Raw genomic sequence first — 22,266 nt, 5'->3', positions numbered from 1 at the left:
ATGAGTGATTAGATTTTTATTATTACATTATATACATATAATTCTAATTTTGCTGAAAAATATGATTAATGTGAAAAATTATGGATAAAAGGGGGCAGTAGCTTTCGACGAATCTAGACAGCTAATTTATAATTACTTTTGTACATAAAAATTTATTAAATATGTAGCTTTTTACTATCGACACAGTAGTTTAAAAAATCTGCAGAGCTGTCCGCATTTTTTGACTTAAAAAAATCATACGTCTCATACAATATATCTAGTTAACTCTCGAGTTAACTATATATGAAAAAAGACTTGTTTGACTTATTTTTTAGAGTACTTATAATTAAATAAAATATAGGAGCAGCTCTAAAAATGTCTCCAAACGTTTAATATTATATAAATTATCCGAAAAAGCTACACCATATATTAAAATTGACTAAACCATTGAAGAGAATAACTACCTAGTGCATCTATTGCATAGCTTCATCTACGTTTAGCAATTGACAGTAGGATAAAATAAGACACAGTATTGTAACTTTCTTTCGTCAATCATTATCATTGTTCTTCATGAATAAATAAATATGATTCCTTGATCGAGTATCGCCGAGCTTTGTCGCGTCGTCGATGTCCACCCTCATGGTCGCAACGACACCGAATGACGGGAGATCGGAGAGTGTTCGCCAGTTTTGTCGGCGAAGGAGACGTCAGGGGAACGACAACCCGGTGAGGGTGTAGGCGTCGGTGGCGCCTCTGTGTTCTAGTGGGGCAGCATCGCGGCGGTGGCGGTGGCGGTGGCCGTGGCGGTGGTGGCGGTGGTGGTGGCGGCGGCGGCGGCAAAGCAGGGACGGACAGGCGCGAGGCGCCGTATCCGCGCCACCTCAGTCGACGTCAAGCCGTCGCGACGACGTGTTCGTATTCTGTTCTACGTCGGTATCGCATAGAGCTCGCGAGATTCGCGTGTTCCGCGAGCGGCGTGACTTGGTACGAGCGTGTACCACCTGTTCGCGTCGACGATCGCGAACCCTGGTCTCTCCCGCGCAAGAGTGTGCTCTCTCTCTCTTCTCCCTTTTCCCGTTTGCCACCCCTGGACAAGTGCCCTCGACGGCTTCGACGAGACCGTCCGCGCGCGTGGTTGCGAGAATTATCCGTAAAGTACTCATTGACGCGTGTCGCGTGGTATAATTCTCTTCCGCGGGAAGCACGATCGTTGGAGTGTTTCAATCGGTTCGCTGATGACAGATGTAGAAGAGAGAAGGGTGTACGCGAAGGGGTATATTCACAACTTGACTTGTGTCCTTCTCGTTCAACGGATCCTCGTTCAACGGAGAACGCTACCCTCGAGAATGTTTGAATATTGTAATTAAATCTGTTTCGTGTTAGATTCAATTCACCTCTGATCGGTGGAAGGATTATATCTGCAGGGGCAGACCACTCGTGTCGCGATATCGTCCTTGCCGCGAATCAATTCCCTGCGAAGGACACGAAGGTGCTCCAATATTCCCGATGGTAATCGAGTAATGTATTGATTGATCCTGCAAGAGACATAATCATCTTGGAAGATTAAGAGCAGGTGGAATTCCCATCTAAACGTGATCGCATGATGATTTGTAACATACCGATGCGCCATTGATACACAGTGAGAACTGGTACTTGCGTCTTGCGAGGAAACTCGCGAGGAAGACAGATAGTGTTCGTGAAAGGCTCATTGATTAACCGGTGCAGAAGCAGCTTTGGATTATGACTATTGGGTATGTAGATTGTACAAGCAATTTTCTATATTTCACGTTCGCCTTGTATTTTCGCCGAATCTATGGTCGAAATGCGGTTGAAGTCGCTCGATTCGATAAGCATAGCTGCGGGACAGCTGTTTCGTCCAAACACGCAACGCGGGATCGACTAGTGCAAGCGTTTCCGAGTTATTCGGCGTGTCCGCGTTCCCACGTCCTCCCATACCGTTCTGTTAATGCGCGACACGGCTTTTACATCGTGCATTCGCTATGCTCGTCTAACAATTCCGTACGTGACACGTGACATTTAACAGCGTTTAACTCACACCATGGCCTAATGTGACTTCAAAGTGATGTACCATATATATTCGCCTGGTCTCACAGAAATTTCGAAATTTGAACCACCCGAATCACCCTGAAGCACGAGCGTGACCCATTTTTAAGAATGTTCAGAGTGTCGAATGAATAAAATAATGTATCGATATTTATCCTGGTCTCACATTTTTTTTTAGTCCCTAGCGGCCAGGTCTTAATTTTAGAAAACAAACCACTATCTTTTTTAATTAACATGCATCTTTTCATAAAATGTCGCGAGTTGCGTGCAAGAAAAAAAAAAATCACGGGAGGGTTGCGTGGCACAGATGACGTATTTTGCATCACAACTTCGTGGAAAACAATTTAACATACATAAATAGACGAAGAAGCAGCGAGGGGGGACTCTTAATTAGCGAAAAATTGTCGATCATTCGCGAAGAATTTCAAATATTTTGCGAAAAATGTTCTTCAATCGACTATAAAAAAATAATTTACGTTCTCGATCGAACGAGTCGGCTTATCGATTGTTAGCATACGGTGTCCTTGAGCTCGCGAAACATGTGGAAAGAGAGCGTTTCGCTCTTTTGTTGGCGACATGTCACTTTTATTTCGTCCTCAAGTGATGTCGTCACGTATGCAAAGAGCGATTTTCTTCGAGATGTATACATACGGTTACGTGCGCATTTCTTTGTTTCCTTCTATTGGCGACGAATGCCGCGTAATTGTTCGCGCAAACGTCTCGCCGTTGACCTTCTCTACTTGATATCGCTAAAAGAGAGCGAGACGTTATACACTCGCTGTTGGTTATTATACTTCCAAGTCGTATCGATTGCGTCGTTGGATCATTCGCCTCGTTATACGCTACATTAGACCTTGTCACGCGCATTACATACTGACAATGTTAGAATTTTGAATGCGACGCATTCATGAATCGGGCACGCAAACATCGTGACGGACGCGCGTCTGTAAGCCGTTTGTTTCGAAACTGGCGTAATTTACATTTCGATAATCTAGCTGCCTGCTGGCCTCTATAAATGTTAGTTAAAGATAAACCGAGATATTTAACCGATTCTCCCTCTTTTTCGTTCAATCTCGACGATAAAAAGAATCAATTAAATGTCATTTAATTTTTTATGGAAACGCGACTTAGGATAAAATCAATATATGTTTTATTTATCTGTATTTATCGATATTTTATTCAATTTCACTATGTTTTGCGAAATGTAATTTAATGTGCACTTTAATGCGCTCAAATAACTAGAAATGAATAACTCTTGGAAACATGACGATCGCTTATTTTCAAGTTTAATTATTATAAAAGTGATTTTATTGTCGTAACGGTTATTATTTTTAATTTCCTCTATGTGTTCGATAATGCTTAATCTCTCTTTTACTGATTATTGTACCGCAAAAAATTTTAATCGAAAACGACTATTACTATATAATCGTAAAAAAAATACAAGAGAGTATTATTGAAAAACATTATTTTGTGTTTCAATTACATATAATTGCTACATATAAATGTTTGTGATTTTAGACATTAAATTGAAAAAAATCAAGTTATATGAAACAAAATTTGTTTGTACTTGTTTAGAATTTACGACTATTATTTCACCGAGTATAGTCGAAATATTTGGAATTTTGTAGTGAATTCTCAATCGATTATATAAATGGTATATCTGTTACACATTGAATTAAATTCGTGCGCTTTCTTCACTAATAAAACTTTGATTTTCTTCTAATTGGCATTTTATAGAGATCATTATTATAATTTTCAAATCGATATTACATATCTTGATAATTCGAGGGGGATACGTTTATCTTTCTTTCTTTCTAAATAAAGAATCGATGAGTCTGCTCTAAACAAGGTATTTTACATCTCTTGACGTATTTTCTATTATGTATGCGATACTCAGAATCATTTTCATTTTTTCCGTAAAATAAAGTGCATCGTATATTTTTTGTTGAAAATAAAAATTTGTCCCAACTTGGTTACACAAATCTTGCTCACGTGTGTGCAAAACGAGAAACATCATGGTAAATTTATGTAGCGTGTACGGGGAAACTTTCTCGGTACACTTTCGTACCCGTAGCCGATGAACGTGTTACAACGAGCACTTAACAGCTGCACACAGTCGTCACACGTAGCGAAAGGGTTAAATCCGCGAGATGCGATTCGACGTGTTGAGTCTCCTGAAAAAGACCTTGCCGGTCGCATTGTAGATCGACCGACCTTGCCGTGTCGATCGTCTCACGGCACGTTGCTTTATCGCGGCACGTGATGCTCGTGCCAAAGTTGGTCGGCAGTCGGTTGCATTCGCAACCACCCGGTATTGTCTGCGCGTAACACGCTCCACTCTCGGGGCACCTTCTTTCGATATAGTGAGAAACGAAATGGAGGAACCGGGAATTGTCGTTTGCGCGTTTTCGCGAATCCGGAAGAGATCTCTTTCGCATGTAGGGCGAGCTAGGGGGCTCCGAAAGAGCTACTATGTCGCCACTTTGTAGACGAGGCACGAACTCGGGAAGGTGAGTACGGGCACAGTGGTATTAGGCGAAACGACGGGAAAACAAGTGGCGTCATCCTCGTCGTTGACGTCGTATCAACGTCTTATCCCTTCGTCTTTCGGGGACAAAATTCTAACGAAAATTTCACACTCTACACTTTGGAAATGAAAAATGATCCGGCGAGTATTTATTGTTAGTACATTATACGTGTGACGTCAAGCTAATTGCTCGACAAGAAGACAAAGAACCGCTTGTGCTAAAGACCAAGGTCCCCCCTTCTCTCTTATACTAAACGTCACGTGTACTACATTATGGTGATAATTTCATAGACGTAATCACAATACACATACATTACGAGAAGAATGCATAATCATAAATGGAAGTAGAACAGAATGAATAAAAAGTTGTCATATATTGCTAGCTCAACTGTAGAAAAAATTAATTTAATGTCAGATTAATTGAATTTTCGCTAAAGTTAATTTTTTGATTGAAATTATTGAATTACTATTTCTTTTTTTCTCTTTATATTGTGCATTATATAATTAATAAAACATTAAATATTTTTTTTTTTTACTATTTTCTTGTAGCTATTCCGTTGTCGATATTAACAGGCTGAGCGTGTATTTAGCGTTACATTATTCGTAGGCTTATTTAAATAGTTATAGTTTCTATTATTTACTATTCTTGCAAATACAAAATCATTGAAAAAAGTTATTGTGATGGGACATTTTATATTGCCTTGGCAAGAAATATGGAGTATTTTTAATAAACTATGGTAAATTAGACATTATTAATTATTAATATATACAAGTTAAAAACGACATAAATTTTTTATATAAATTTTTTTATATGTTAAAATATTTTCAAATTAATTGTATTTGCCACACAAATTGTGAAAACTGGTCAGTTTGATTTATTACAATTTCCTAAAATTACTTTTTAAATATATATTTTATATTTTTATCTAAGATTATACTATGATGAATAATATAATTGCATACGAGTATTAATCATGCTGCAGTTACATGGAACGCTTTGTATATACTAGACACATGTTTATAAAGATAATATGCTTGACACGCCTCCATTTTTGACGCTATACAGACATAAGATTGATATGACGACAGTGTTAAATGATAGTAAAACTGTTGGTGGGTAAAGAGAGGCTGTGAGAGACAGATAAATGCAGACACGCGCAAATGGAGAACGGGGCCGTATTTAAGCTGTGATCATCTTACGAAAGGAAGATAAATTCGCACTCTTGCGTATGTGACTGTACCGAATAGTACGGTATAATTGCGTCAATACATCATGTTGCTGTGTGTAATTTAGCGCTGAAATTGAAGTTTTATTCTGATTAGGATTGCATAATTTTTTTCTTATTATTTTTTGTTGTTCTAAAAACGCATATTTATGTTTACAATTTAATGAAAATATTTAATGAATATTTAATATAATATTTAATGAAAAAAACGTTGAAAATATCTTAATTTATTCGGAGACGCTTCAACATTCACAATCGATTTTTTCTTAAGAAAAATTTCTTAGGAAAAATATATATTAAAAAAATATTTTTCGAATTCTTTTTAAACTATCTTGGATTACTCTTTAAATAGCCGGCGAAACAAATATTCGATTTTTTAAAAGTATATTTATATTGTTAACCTTTTCAGTATTTTTATACTTTTTTCCGAAAATATTTTATATATAAATATATAATAAGGAGAAATATTAGACGCAACAAATTTGTTGTTAAATTTGATCGCTTTGAAGATGTATCAAAGACGTGAGAGGGAAATATGGATCAAGATACATGAATTTTTTCTTAATCGATTTGCTGAAGATAGTCCAAAGCAAGGGCCGAAACATTCAAACTAAATGAAGAAGATTTTAAAAACAAGTTTGTGTTGTGCTTAATTTGTGCATTTGACTCTTATTAGCCTATTACCTGAATTTGTATTTTCATACAAAATGTTCAAAATGCAAATATTATATTCCAATCTTTATAATTATAATAGCAATTAAATTGCAATTACTAATTTATTGAAACGCAAGATTTCAGAAGGGAATATATATACCGATGTAACTTTATGAAAATTCCTTCGAGCTCTCTGCTTTTGAATATTGTAACACGACAGTGTAGGGCTAAGACATGGTAACGCTCATGATTACTTTCTATTGGCATAGTCAACAAGGCCGTATCGTGTGAAGGAAATCCTGCTTAATTGCATTAATAACATCGTCGTACCACGACTATATTCGGAAATTGAAACTTCTTAGTTCGTGGTGAGCCAAGTGCCTCCTTCAGCGTCCTTCACACCACCGCACCGGGAGTTCCCCGTGGGAAGAAGCAGGCGGGCGGTGAAGGCGTTAAAGGCGTTCTCTCTAGCACCTCTATAATTAGGTGCTCGAATTTATCGACCTCTCGCTCCCGCGAAAGAAAATCCAGAATAAGTTTACATAACGTAAAGTCGCAAAACTATCCCATCATCGCCGTCGTCTTGTTAACGCTCGCAAAGTTTAGATCGCGGCCTGGTTACAGTGTCGTGAAAAGCGATCTGCATTCATCGCCTTTATATAGACGTTCTCAAATTTTTACGACAGTAAAATATTCCTCCTTATTTCAAAGTATCTCGATACATTGCCGATGCGATTGATATTATATTTTATATATGTAGATTTTAACGTTATACGGTAGCAATGTGTTTTTCAGTATTAAGCTTAAATTTATTTATAATGCAGAATGTAAATATGTAGTCGTTTTGTTTTTTCTTTAATCTGAGATAAAAGATAAGATTTGACGAACGCGGATTTAATGCATTGGAGAAGATAAAAAAAGCATTTACATTGTAAAAGCACGTTAAAAGATAGAAAATATTTTTTACGTTATCATTAATCAAGACAAAAAATCTTTAGAAAGTTATTATACTGTTATAATATATTAATCAGAATATAAGATTTTTTTTCGCAATGTAATATAATTATATTTTTAAACTATATAATTATCTTTCTAGGTTAATTATTTTAATATAATTATTTTTAATATAATTACCAAATATAATAATATATAATAAACTTCTATTAATACAGCAATTATGATGCCATTAGATTAATGCTTATAAGCAAGTTGATGTGTTTTGTTATAATAGCAATTCTACGATATTATTAGATCAATGCCGTAAAATAGGTCAAACGCTAATTTAAAAGCCATCTACATGTTTCAATTGGATGCTTGATTAGTGACTTTAGTTATTTTTATTTACACCGAGGCAAGTGGAATTCGGAAAATATCAATTCTGAGTCGTGGGCGAAATATTTTTCTTTTTTTTGTATACATAACAAAACGTATGTATCAATTGTAATCAGCTGTAAATATTTTAAAAACAAATCTCACACTACCTGTGTGTAATAAATTAACCTTTTTAAATACTTTTTTTATAAACATTCCCTATATGAAAGATTGAGAGAAGTATATGTTGGAAAAAAAATTAATTCAAGCTTCATATAATTAAAAACGCAACAGATAAATTAAATAAAATAAATTAGTTAAATAAGTTAATATTTGGTTACGTAAATTTACCGTTACAAATGTATTATTTCATAGTTATGGCTTAGCACATACTCCCTCTTATATTTTATAGCTTTCCATGAGAAAGATTGAGAGAAGTAAATGTTAGAAAATAAATTAATTCAAGCCTTACATAATTAAAAAGTGCAACAGATGAATTAGATTAAACAAGTTAATATTTTGTTACGTAAATCTATCGTTAAAAATGTATTATTTCATAGTTATGGCCTAGCACGTACTCCCCCTTACTTTATAGCATCGCGATCGTGCTCCAGATGTTAGTGTTATTCGCACGCGAGATGTATAATGCGACTCGTAAAACGCGCGGCAGAACGCATGCGCGTTTGGCGAGAATCCAATATTTCGATGTGTACGGAACGATCAAATCGAAGATTCGCGAACGTATGTAGCTCTCGCACATGGGAAATCAAACGGATGTGCGACGCAATCGATTTGATCGGTACAAAGTACAAATAAGACGTACGTATGTTGGAGGGACCGCGATTTTCCTCTGCGTACGCGTGCCCTTACACTGGCCAGCATCTCTGTGTGGCAGAGCTCTATTTATACTCTTTGCACTTGAAAAAACGAGAACGCTATTTAAAAACCAGTTTCTGTATGCTTGCCAATCGCGCGTGTCATTGTGCATACGCGCGCGAGTTGATCCTAATGAAATAAGACAAAATTGAATTAAAAAGTCCCGAGAACGATGAGAAATACTGACGTGCTTTGCTAAAAAGGAAGAAGGTGAGGGAAAAGCGTTACAGCTTATTTTACGTAAAAGCTAATTTCTCTCTCTCTCTCCTTTTTCTATTAAATACCTAGAAAGAACTAGATATTCATTAATTGATTGTGAATGTTATTATCTGATATCTATTTAAGTGCGGCTTGGGCAAATTATTCAGCGCCAGCGAAAGACATTTCCACTTTTATTTCGCTAAAACGAATTAAACAATCAAAAGTCGGCAACTTTATTAGCCGGAACATAACTGCTGCCACTCTCCTTCGGATGGGGATGAACAACACTTAACCCTCGTTTACAGGGCGAATTTAATTTTGAATCGCGGTGTCGGACCTATGGTCTCTCGCTACTGAGCTACACTGCGTGTAACTCAAGTTTAACGACGTTTTCCATTTTCTGAGAAGACACTATATAATATATTTTCACCGCGAGGCGCAGGTCCATCTGGTTAACTCGGCAAAAACTCGATTTAACCCTTTTGTCAATGCATCATTTTTTACCTTTCCATCAACGTATGAGTACTCGGGTAGTTGTTTCGAACACATTACATTGAAACAATTTTTTTTACAGCAGCTGCTTCGAACATTCTTTTTCCTTATATTTTAGAAAACATCCAAAGCGTTTGTTGATAGAAAAATTAAATCTTATCCAGAGCGATTTTAAAGTCACTTTGGGTACCCGGATATCCAGAGCGTTCGTTGACAGAAAGATTAAATCTTACCTCGAGCGATGAGATAAAGAGGAGTGCTACCGCGCGAGAGGAATTAGTTAATTTAGTTTCATCAATGTGCAAACCCACCGCGATTGATGTCTTCATTTTCGGACATCGGGATAGAGAACGCGCGGACATGCGATTGGTTTATACCGGATTTAAAACGATTCGTTTTGATTGGAAATAATCCGCGGCGCCGGCGTCCGGCGGCGGCGGCGGCGCATACCGTGTTTTCGCGATTCCGACAGTTTTCCAGCCGTTCCCCAGTTTAATCTCGGAATTTCGGATAGCCGCAATTTTTGCGAGACAGCCAATCTACTACGTCGCTAGTTGATTACAATATTTCGCTCGTGCTGCGCTCTCGCCATGCTGGTTTTGCGCTTTTACATGATTCCTATCAGCGTTTGTCGCAAAAATGTATGTCGGACGTTGCGGAAATTAATTTCGATATATCAAAACGAACGGCTAATTGGAGGGCTATAAGAATCGCGCGATGGAGTTTATTCCTTTAATAAATAAATTTTTTTAAGCTAGCAATTCAATTTTTAGCCTAGTTAAAAATGATTAATGTCAGAACCGAGTATTAGTTTATGTATGACGCATGCTGTTAAAAAAGAGCTATATTAATGTTTAATGGATATTTTTTGCTCGATTCAATGATTTTTCTTATTTTATTGTAATGAATAAGATGGTAATGAAGTATCCGCGAGACACAAATTTCTGATCGATTGTGTGCATAAATGTTTTAAACAAAATTGCTCTTTTCAACGCTTATCGAATCAAATACGATATCGTCATGTACATGTATTATTTTTGCTGACGTCGAATCTTTCGTTTGCTATCACTGCAAAATGATATGCAAGAGACAATGGGCATGTTCCGATATACACTGCCAGTACTGAAAAGCTATAGTTTACGTTATGTATATTATATATTTTCAGTACTGGCAGTAATATCGGAACATGGGGAATGCGATACGTCTTGCGAAAGGAGAGATGGAAGATCAAGTTATGTTTCTTGTTACTATATCTTCTTTGTTGCATCCTGCCATCCATTCATTATCGCGCGTTAACGATACGAAATATGCTAATATTGAATATATTTGAACATATAATCGTGTTAATATATTATTATGCATAAATAATTGCTGACAATTTTTTTTGTAATTATATATTAGATTGATTCATAAATTCCGTTTTACTTAATAAATATTTGAATTTTTACATTTAAAATTATTTACAATAAATTTTAATCTGTAATATATTTTCCATTATTAAGTTACAACTTGTTGCCATTTAGAGGTAATTTGTTAATTCTTTCCTCGAAGAATTTTGTTGCAAAAAAGTTTTTTTACAATTTATTCGTCGATCTCATTATAAAAATTTTTTTTCATTGAATTAATTTTGGATTGATCTCTAAACAGATGAAAATCTGATGGAGCAAAATTCGGAGAATAAAAAGGATAAAGTAGAACTGATAACGAAAGCTTCAGAATTTTTTTCTAGATTATTTTAGCCGGATATGGTCAGGCGTTGTCGTCTATAAAATCTTCTTTTTTATGATTGATAAGGATTAGTCACCTTTTTTGCAATTTTTCTTGTACTCGCTATAGTTGCACGTATACATTTGCTGCGATTACTTCGTTTCGATTTAAAAACTCATGGTTTCTCAGAAGAAGTGATTCAGTAGTTATTACCTATTGCGGAACTGATTCATAAATCAATCCAATAACAGTAAGCGCGCTAAAACTTCGCGTTTGACGGAGACCAATTATTAGTTGCGGCTTTTCCTCTTGGATTTAAATTCGCCATCTATCGCACGTAGTACTTTAATGTTCACTATACCCAGTATTGTAAGAGCTCTTTCTCTCTCTCTCTCTCTCTCTCTCTTTATCGGGCTCGCCCGTTCGATAATTATTATGAGCACGCAGCATGGCGCCGACGATACCTTCGCTAGAACGTAACACAATGCGGCTACGTATCCCTCGTAAACAATGTCGTGGGCGGAATTTGAGCGCGTAAACGTTTTTATCGCGCATAAAGCGAGGCATCTGCCGCACCTTTTCAACAAGAATCTTTTATAGATTCGCGGCAGCGCAACGAGATGCCTTTTTTGTTTGCGTGGCCGTACGTTTTCAGAAATAATTTCTGAACTGGTTATAAGCTCTTTTTTTATGTCTTATTAATGTTTGAATAGTATGGAAATGCTTAAGAACATTGTGTTTTTGAATTACTGGTGGATCTTTATTTTTGCATTCTTAAATAGCAGTAAAGAAGTACGTAAATAAATGTCGAAATGCATGCAGAGAATGAGAATATTGCATTTATATTTAACATAAGAATTAAGGATGTATTCTCAAGCTCTTTCTCTCTCTCTTTTTCTGGATTATTTCAAAAATAATTTGTTCTATTTTTTCAACTTGAAATAAAGTTACCATATAATTTAAATTATCATGTATTCGAGTCTCGTATTTTTAAACTAATATAATATTTTAAACTAATGTAATATTGAGATCCATATTAACATACAATTGTTTTAAAATCTTTGATTATATTATCAAGCGTAAGCATGTTTGCTAGAGAGATTTAAAAAAATATTTCATAATTTTTTTTATAAATTCTAATATAAGTTCTTTTTATTATTATAAATTCGATTTATTATTATAAATTCTAAATTTTAATTATATAATTATTCTAATTATATAAATTCTAATATCTCTATATAATTAATAATTATATATCTATGTATCTCATTAATGGCAACATGGATCGCAATGATATGCAATACAACCATCTTTTATGATTTTGCTAATTTTAGTTATTTAAGTACTTCGTATTAAAAAATGATCAGTACACAAATTATCGTGTATATAATACATATGTATATAATGATGGAAATAATTCGCAAGACAAACACATACATACTCAGGCATTCGTGCAATAGAGAGATTCCGGTGAAGATCAGAGCGAAGTGTGGAAAGTGCTGAGACCCGCTGAAAAATGCAACGGTGCCTACCACCGGGAGGCGACAAGCAACCTGTGCACGCGCGCGCGCGAATGTCTGGCTACGTACGCGGGTGAACCACTTCTTTTCCCACGCGAAAGTGCTTACGTCGCGGCGACGAAGAAACGTTCGGGAAAAGATTGCGGAGAGAGAGCGTTTTTTCTCCGATTTTTTGCAACTTTTTCTCGCTCCACTTTTTTTTTCTTCCTCCACGTTCGTTCGTTCGCTCGCTCGTTCCGTCTCTGGTCTGATTTTGCCCCTACGTCGAAACCGAACTCCCCGTTACTCTCTCGCCCTTTGTTTCCCACGCGAAAGCGCTCATTACGTTGTTTCGTGTCGGAAGGCGAAATCGTGGTTACTAATTTCGCTCCGCAACCCTCTCTCGACTTTAATTCTCGTTCGCGAAAACACAATTCGCGGTATCTGCCGTTGGAACAGAATGTTTTCTGCAAATCCGCCCCATAAAAATTTAGCTCAAAGTTTTCCGCCCCTTTTAATGCCTCAGTATTTTGAATAGACTCAAAATTGCTCAATTTTATTTGTCAACCTGGATTTATATATATAATAATATTAATAATATGCGATCGAAATTTGACATATTCAGTGTATAAATATATTATCGAGAGGAAACAAGTTGAATAAAATATTCGCAGAAATCCAATTTGTTTCCTGTAATGTAATATGCATTTTCAGGCAGAGATTTGCATAAAATTAACTGAGACACGGGCAATTATATAAAGTCATTTTTGTATCGAAAATACTGCAGTTATCGACAGTTACTGCAAGTCCATCACATATTTGCTACGTCGGTGTTTGATTACACACGCCTAGCAGTTCTTGCACGAAAACGCTAACGTTGCTTCAGCCGAGGCTTAAGCGACCGCGAAGTCTGCACTTCGCTTTCTCTTTCCGCGACAGAATATCCGCGCAGAAATTCATTATGAGACGCAGCGTGTTGAGGGCAAAATTTTCGCGACGGTTTGTAATTAAAGTTGCAACAATAAATTTATGTAGGTCGCGCAAAGTGGGACGGAGAATTGTTCGAAACTAAATAACAGGCGAGTATTCTGATTTATCGAAGAAAAAAAGAAAATTAACTTTTATAGCAAGTAATAAAAGGAGCGGAAAATGAGAGCAAATTGTATGTGTATTTAATCGCAATTCGCCGCAAGCTTGTATTGTTGTGACTTCGCGCTGGCAATAAAAATGGTTATATTGAGGAATTAATTATAGACACATCTTATTAATCTTTTTTTCAGAGCTAATATCGCAAGTTTTACTTTTCTCGAGTCGTTGATTGATGATTCTTCACGCGATTTTTTCATCAAATATGCAACATTTTTTTATACCGTTTTTTATTGTTTATATTCCTACGTATATTTTGTATGGTTGTACTTACTTTACAATTCTGCTTTTTATTATATAAAAATATAAAATATTACAATATATAGAGAATTTGACTTATTGCATATATGTATAATCGATAATATTTTTTTATTTGTCTCTCTTATATTTATATACAAAATATTTATGTATATATTAATAAGATGTGTCTATAATGATTGTAATAAACCATTTTTATATTTTAAACCGATGTTAAAATACTGATGCACTCATATTTTTTAAAATATAAAACGCGTAAATAAATAATTGAGATCGTCGATAATTATTTTGGGATTATAATATAAAAATTTAATTTAAAGAATATGAATATATAATGTATTCTTAAAAGTAGTGTATAAATATTTGTATCGGTGTTATAGTTTCTGAAAATATTCATAATTGTACCAGTAAAATACCAGTTATTGATAACTTTCGTGACTTTATTTAAAGAAAAAATACATTGAGGTTGAAGTTTGCAGAATCTCAAAAAGATACGATGGCTTCGAAAGTGTGGTAGCTATTTTTTCAAACGATTTTACATACTGTACTACCGAGAAAAAAAGTCGCGTTTGCGTTAACCTAATCACCGATGTACGTGCAGCCACGAGATGCAGTTTCGCATTTGCCACAGACCATTGCTTCTATTCTGAATGCAATGCGGATCCATTCAAAACCACTGGAAGCTACAATAACATTTCCATTTGACCTTGGAACCGAAAAGAAGGAAAAATCATACTCGGGTAAATTGAATTTTGCGTGGCTTTTCTTCGGTTTTTTTATTTAGCTTTATGTGTAGTTTTAACGCAATGTAAATTTTTATCACAAAATCACGAACTAATTTCGTGCACGATGTACGCGAAGAAATAGTAAGGAAAATGATTCATTAATATGTGCAGTAAAAGTTGCAAGTAATTACTTTTTACATATTATATAAATTGATATAAGTTAAATTATTAATCATACATGTGATTATTGTAAAGGTAAAGTAATCCTTTTGTGATATACTGACATACAAATCTTCAAAACTTTTTATTTGTCTTAAAATCAAATAAGAGAGAGAAAGAGATTATGGATATATAAGATAAATTTAATAAAATAAATTAGCAGAATATGTATATATATATATATTTAAATGATAATTAGTATACTTATATGTAATAATTCTCACTAAATAACATGTTATATTTTTTGCTAATATATAAAAGTTTTTTTCTGTACAATTTTTTTTGATAGTAATCACTACTACGTATCGAATGCGAGAAATACGAGTATACATACTGTTACTTTTCTTGATTTTTTTGTCATCAAGTAAACGCAGCAGCGGAGCAGAATATCGATGCGTTTTTTTTTTTTTTTTTTTTTATATCGTTATTTTTTCTGATCTATCGTTGATTTTTCAACTCCCGTTCGAATTTGTCAGAGCCACAGAGAACGTGTAGGCATGCGTATCACTTTTCTGAACCGCGTAGCTAATATGAGTGTGTAACGAACAAACGTAATATCGCCTCGTTATAGCTCCCCGCAGACAACGCGATGTCGAGTTTTTCGTTGTTTTTTTTTTCGGTAATGTCAACTACCCGATAAAATAAAATTTATGTATTTTTCAAATATTTTTGGAATGTTATCAAAGTGTTTTATCAGTGATAAGTATGCAGAAAAAAAAACAAGGAAACAAATTGCATTTGGTTACTTATACTTTGTAGCATGAGTAGCCAAATCAATTATGTAAAAATAGATAAATAAATATAGAGTGCATACATTCAAAGAATAGAGAGAAAAATAGAGTGAATGTAGAAAAATTAATTAATATTTTATTCATGTTTGTATAAATTTATGAAAAATATCAAATTTGCGAGAGAGAGAGAGAGAGAGAGAGAGAGAGAGAGAGAAAGAGCGTGCATTTGATTTTCCAAAGCGGAGAGATAAGATAATTTTTCTATTAATTAAATTTGTGTGAAAATATATAGTATGTCATTACACATTTTTATATATCTTTATTTCTACATTGTTGCATTTTTGTAAAAATCTTCGTTTAATTTTAATTTAATACTTTATCTATATCGTTTATTGTACGAATATGATTATCATAAGGATCATTTTTTACGCTTGGTTTGAACTGGTAGGAATAGAAACATTCTTGCAAAATCCATTTGAAATGCAAAATTAAACGTTTTCGCTTCGTATAATTGCTGATCAAAGAATAACGATCGAACTATTGAATGTGAAAGTGGAAATAGTCGCTCGAATTTACTTTATTGCGATTGCATATGCACGTTTGTATATGCAATGTGCTAAATAATGTTTAGTTTTTACATACAGATACATATTATAGATATCATAGCATATTGCTAGATAAACTTTTCTTTGTCAATATTTTTTTCAACTTTAAATATTTTTATAATCTTTAAATTGAAATTGCATGTGCGTAGTATCCATACGATAATATAATAAAAAAATATTTTGTTATCCGTTTGCGCTCTTTAAATTTAATGCGAAATAATTCTGGTTTTGCATACTTTAATTCATGTTGCTCGACTTTTTTTTGTCAGAAAACAAATTGATAAAATGTTGCTTGAAGAATTTCTGTGTGTAAAGTGTGATAACATTTCTGGAACATCGTGTACGGAGGTACAAGCACATCTCCCTGTAACGCCATATCGAGCGACGTATATAGTTGGTTGCATACATATATCGGGCATTCGGTAGATATTCAAGTAATAGCGTACGCGCGCATACAGTGGAAGCGGAGCACATTCAGCATTATCTGCCGCATAGTAATAAAATACTCTTTACCCCTTTCCAAGTGTGTTTCTGTATGCACACATATATATATATATACAGAGATGTCTGCGCACAATCCAGTGTTACAACTCTCTATGGGATACGTAGCTCGCCTTGGATATATTCGACATAAACACGAACGCGTTCGTGCTCACACCACGTTTGGTCTCGCTCTCTATATGATCTCGCTACGTTTAATGTAGAAATCTGTTTTATCCCGAATATCATAAGTCACTCGTTGAGAGTTGAACATTTAGAGGTATTGTTCTAACAATAAGAAAATTTACTTTAATTTCAAGACTTTTCATCGATTAAAAATCAAGGGCCAATTTTAATTGTTTTGACTTGAAGAGATTTTTAGAATTTATGCTTTGAAAACATCAATACATGATAATAAAAAGGTGTCTACGAACTTTTTATTAAAATTAGAAAGTCTTGATAAATTTTATAAATTGGTTTGATAATGTTTCAACTTAATCTTTTTTAACAAAATGATGTATTTTTCTAAAAGTGATTAAATTTCAATATACAATTTAATTTTCCATCTTATTATTTAACAAGTTAGAGCTTCAAAGGATGTATCGAATATTATATGCGATTAGCTTGAGGCAATTAATTTTAACCGTTAATTAGTTTACTTATTTAATTCTCAGGAAAGTTTCAATTTTGAGAAAAAAAAAAGAATTAGTCTTTGCTTGTATGTAGATAATCGCCGTCTTTACTGGACACCCTGTATACGTCATTTCGGTTTTGACACGCCGATGATTAGTATTCCGTCTCGGCTAAAGGATGGTTCCTTGGAGATGCGGTCGCTTCGTAAACCCCGAAGTATCACCAAAGTACCACATCTCTCTCTTTCTCTCCCTCTTCCTCTCTCTCTTGCGAATATACGCGTGCGGATCGATAATTATTGGCAGGTCAGCGAAGCCAAAGTCTGTCTACGAAAGTTCGTTATACGGTGTGCTTCCTCCCCGTAGGCACTTCTCTCGGCGCACAGAGACTGTACGCGTATATACTCACCGTTGGGCAAGGGCGGACGAGGCTTCGTGCCGACGTTAATTATTATTGGCAGTTTCACGAAACGAACTCGCTTCTCGCCCTATCGAGCGTGCACACGCGACACGACACGACGGACTCTATGCGACGCTTAATTGCATTCGGTCTTGCGGGCTTTGACAAACGAACGATGCGTCCCTAGACGCTAATCAAGGCATGATCTTGTCTGAAGACGCGATCCTTTTTACTCTGACAATGAGTGTTCTTTCCTTTTTTCCTCCTTTAAATTGCCTGATCCGAATTTCTCCAAGGACTGATTACGGCAAGATTAATTGTATTTAAGCTGTTGGGCGGGAAAGTAGTAGTACGGGCTGATAATAGAAAGACCAGGGTAATATACCTAATTATATGATATTATTGCGAAATAGTTCTTCAAAATTACATTGATTTTCTTCTTAAGTAGCATTTTTGTTATAAGACAAACAGAAAGAAAATTTTGAGTAGTTATTTTATAATTTAGATTTTTTAGTATTTTAACAAAAATATATCTTTAATTCTATTATAAAAAAAACTAACTGATAAATTTAAATATTAATAACCTACCATTTTATTAAGTTTTGAGATTATAAAAAAAATTGTAAAATCCTTAATATTTATCTTTTTACTTAAATTTACATGTCAATATCTTGAAATTAAGAAAACCTTTTAGAACGAGCCGTAACATTATGCAATTTAAATAAAAGGGTAAACATGTTATATATTTTTATATACGTGTAAGTTTTCTCATTTTCGTGAAATAATATTTTATTTTCCAATTATTGACATAACTCTCAGATGGTTCTTTTGATCTCACGCGAATGTGAAAGTCTCAGTACTTAAAGATTGCTAGCAGATCACGGGAACAAATATTATATTTAAAACATTCCGATTGCTGTTACTCAAATTCTCGATAACTAGAGGACGCCGTGAAAAAGTCGATAAAGACAATTAGCGCGATCATTCGTTATGCAAGTTCTAGTCAGTGGAATGTATTTTTAGACAATTTTTTCCATCCATGCGCGACGTTAAAGTCGAGCATTTCAACGAGATAGTAAGATTCTCGATAAAACCTGTGAACGATGGCGAGGCCCGTCGAAGATGTTTAACGATGCGGTTAGCGTAAAAAATAAGTCACTGCGCGAACGACTTCGCGGCTTGACGCGCACGTTTTATCAGCCTCAGTCTAAGGAGTTGTGGCGTATATGTATAGACTTGTTGCAGTGTCATCGAACTCTTTCTTTCACATCCGCCCTCGAACGAATGCCTCGTAAAAATTCGAAATTGATTATTTCGACATTTGCGACAATTTAACTATATTATTATATCAAAATTATTAAAATTTTTTAAAGATGATTTTAATATAAAATAAGCATAGAGGAATTTAAAAAGAATTTTGTTGCACTTAATATCTGTGCCTGGCTCTTGCTAGCAAAATTTCTTACTCTTTTGAATATTTCTTTAATCATGATCAAAATTAAATTCCTTTCCCGTTTTTTTTTTAAACTTTAATTTCTAGAAACATCTACAATTTGAATTATTCAAAAGCCATAAATGCCACGAAATCTTTATTGAGGGAAGGTAAATTGGAACGCCCCGTGCAGTCGTGGGGGTCTCTGAACATTAAATTATACACGCTCGGCGGCGAACGCCCGACCTCTCTTCGCCCTGTTGGTCGTCGTTTATCCCACGTACTTCTGTCGTATATTATGTCTACTGGGCGTATTAACCGAGCGCTACCATACACCTGTTTACTTTCAGCACGCGGTATTATTTCTATTAACGAGAGCACATCCATGCTGCGCGGGTATTATCTCGTTCGCGGACCGACACGCTCTAGGGAGTTATGGCCGAGAGATGAAAATGGGAAAACCATGGGCCGAAAACTTTCGCGAAGAGAGGATTCGACCCGCTTATCTATGCACATCCTCGGAGAGATTGATTCCCCTTCGAATAAGAGGCATTTAATATTTTTCTCGACGCGCGGCTTACGTTTTCCGATATTTTTATATTAACTACATGCAAAACTGTCTCGCACGAGCCGTTAAAGTGTGCCTTGCGGACGAATAAAATCTAAAATAAATAAGAAAGAATTTTAAATATATATATATATAATATATATTATAAAATTAAAAAGTTCTTTAGGTTATTTATCTGCCTTTGGATTTACAAGAGATTTATTACGCAAACAAATTTGATATTTATAACCAAATACATCAGAGTCAGAAAATAGCAATTATTAAAAACTTTTCTTAGCTCGTATTTTTTTAATAATATTCGTAGGATATTACAAGCGAATGTAATTAGCAACTTGTGAGATTTTATAAATTCGTGGAAAATAAAAACAATAAATATTATATAAATTAAAAAAGTTACGAAAGTTTTTCTTCTTTAAACAGTACGTATATATCGCTCGCATATTACAAAAAATCTTCTAATATTTGCGATCCAATGTTTTTAAAAGTCTGTGCAAAGGATCGTGCAATTAGAAACAGATCGGCAAAGACTATCGAAGGATCAAGGAATTTATTCTTAGAGCGTTGCTTTATTCCTCGCGTATTGGAAGACATTTCTGCAAAGTATTTACTATTGCGGTCAGGCGGATGCGGGGTTAAAAGAGAAAAGGGAACTCTCGATGGTAAGAACAGAAAACTTTTCGAGGCACAACGACGTGCTCCGGAAACTCGCATCCTTTCCATCGCACGCCGGGTTGTCCTTCGGGATACGCTACCACGGTTCGGAATAAACTCGCGGACATCGAGTTTACTTTGGCGACCGTCAATTCTTCAGGCGTTCTCAGTTTCTGGGACACTGAGGAGCAGATCTCGTCATTACCGTTTTCAGGACAAACAAACGGAAAGCCGCCTGGTTCGTTACGAAATACCGTCTCTCTCTCTCCCTTCTGTACGATGAAAGCGACGTTCTGCGAGATTAACCGGACGAAAAATCGATCGATCGTGTGTACATGAGAAGCGATTTTCTTTCTCCGAGATTTTATCAGAAAGCGTAGTTCAGCGACATATGATGTTGAGAATACACTTGCACGAAAAAAATATTAGCTATTATAGCTAAATTTTAGGTGTCCTTATATTATATCTGAAATTTAATTACAATGGCTAATATTTTTTCCGGGTATATCGCTGAATTTTGTTCAAATGAATTCAAATTATCCGCAATTGGATTGCTTAAAACTCTAATAGCGGTGTGTTTAATCATTTATGGATCAGATCATAATGTAACTGTAGTAACAAAACAGAACAGATAAATTGTGGGAATTATGTTTTCAGTTAGCATTAGAGTAACGAGAAGAAAATTTAACAACTTTGCGACTTGCGCCATAAAAGTTGAAAAGAATGCCAACTTACGACATAGAGTGAAATACACGCTAATCACTAAAGTTATATCTTCTATAATTTCTTTTAATTTAACTCTTACGCGATCTAATGGGAGGCAGAATGAGAAATCTCATTAAATTGCGCATACGATATGATTCTACCAAACCACTCTTAAAGAATAGGAAGATTAAAAAAACTATTAAAGATATTCATAATTCTGAACATAGAGTCAACCAGAAAACTGGATCTGTATGTGTCGATTTTATGGACACCTGAGTAATAAGAAAATGAAAAAAAAAAATGCCGCGCAGAGTGTCGAGGACACTTCGATAATCCCTCGATCGAGTGCTAGTAATGACATTCGAGCAACCCGACCCCTCGCCGAGTTAAGATTGCAACCGCGGTGGCGGCGGATATTCTGCCGCGCCTCATCCGGTCTTAATCTACTTAAGCCGCTTAATTCACGGCACAGCTACGTAAAATATTTACACTGTACAAGTGCGCACACGGCCGCAGGGCTGTTACGCGTGTACGTAAACGCGTCGTGCAGCCGCCCGGCGCGCGGGGCGTCGAGACGAGGGAAGCCTTAGTCAAGAGTTGGTAACTCCGTCGGAGCGATATAACGAACACATGTTGCAACGAGAGTCTACATAATCCGCAACAAGCTGTAGGAAGCGTGCGCACTAACGCGAACTGCGCGCGGCTGTGTGGGTGCATTGGGGATGGTTGGAGAGGAACACTAGGGGGTAGCGCGCATAAGGGTTGCGCGGAAGGGAAGTAGTCGTGCACGCGCGCCCCTCTCTCATTTCCACGTCGTGTCCTTCCTGTCCGATCGAATGCGAAAACTGGCTCATCCATAATTTCACCCTCACTCACCTCTTTCTTCTTTTGCCTTTGCATTTGTCGAGCAATTTTGATATTTTTAATTCGGTTTTAATTTAAGATTATGTCATTGTTTTTGAAAGATATATCACTTTTCTTCAATTTTCTTCGTTCGTTTGACAATTGTTAAATATGCAAAAAGCTATATATTAAATGCTTATACCGCAATAATAATAAATATAAATTATAATAATAATAATAAAATCATAATGAGATAATAAATAAACGATGAGTCAACAGGCGTGATTCAAAATTGTTGAACAGGATTTTTTCGTAGAGTTGAAAATTAATAAAAA

At 35.4% G+C, this 22,266-nt stretch overlaps 1 protein-coding gene across 18 annotated transcripts in view; it reads left to right on the top strand.

Annotated features, from left to right (window-relative positions):
• Positions 1-864: 864 nt before the first annotated feature.
• LOC145936300 (CUGBP Elav-like family member 1-A) overlaps positions 865-22,266 on the top strand; it is a 384,349-nt gene continuing 362,947 nt past the window's right edge. For all 18 annotated transcript variants that reach the window (XM_083038373.1, XM_083038366.1, XM_083038387.1 and 15 more), the window contains exon 1: positions 865-1,730. The gene's annotated coding sequence lies outside the window, so the exon portion shown is untranslated. The remainder of the gene's footprint in view (positions 1,731-22,266) is intronic.

The sequence above is a fragment of the Prenolepis imparis genome, unplaced genomic scaffold, assembly GCF_030444845.1.
Source record: "Prenolepis imparis isolate NDT839.2.m4 unplaced genomic scaffold, iyPreImpa1.0 SCAF_5, whole genome shotgun sequence".
Lineage (NCBI taxonomy): Eukaryota > Metazoa > Arthropoda > Insecta > Hymenoptera > Formicidae > Prenolepis > Prenolepis imparis.
Note: the sequence above shows the minus strand (reverse complement) of the source record. Positions and strands in the feature narration are given on the sequence as shown.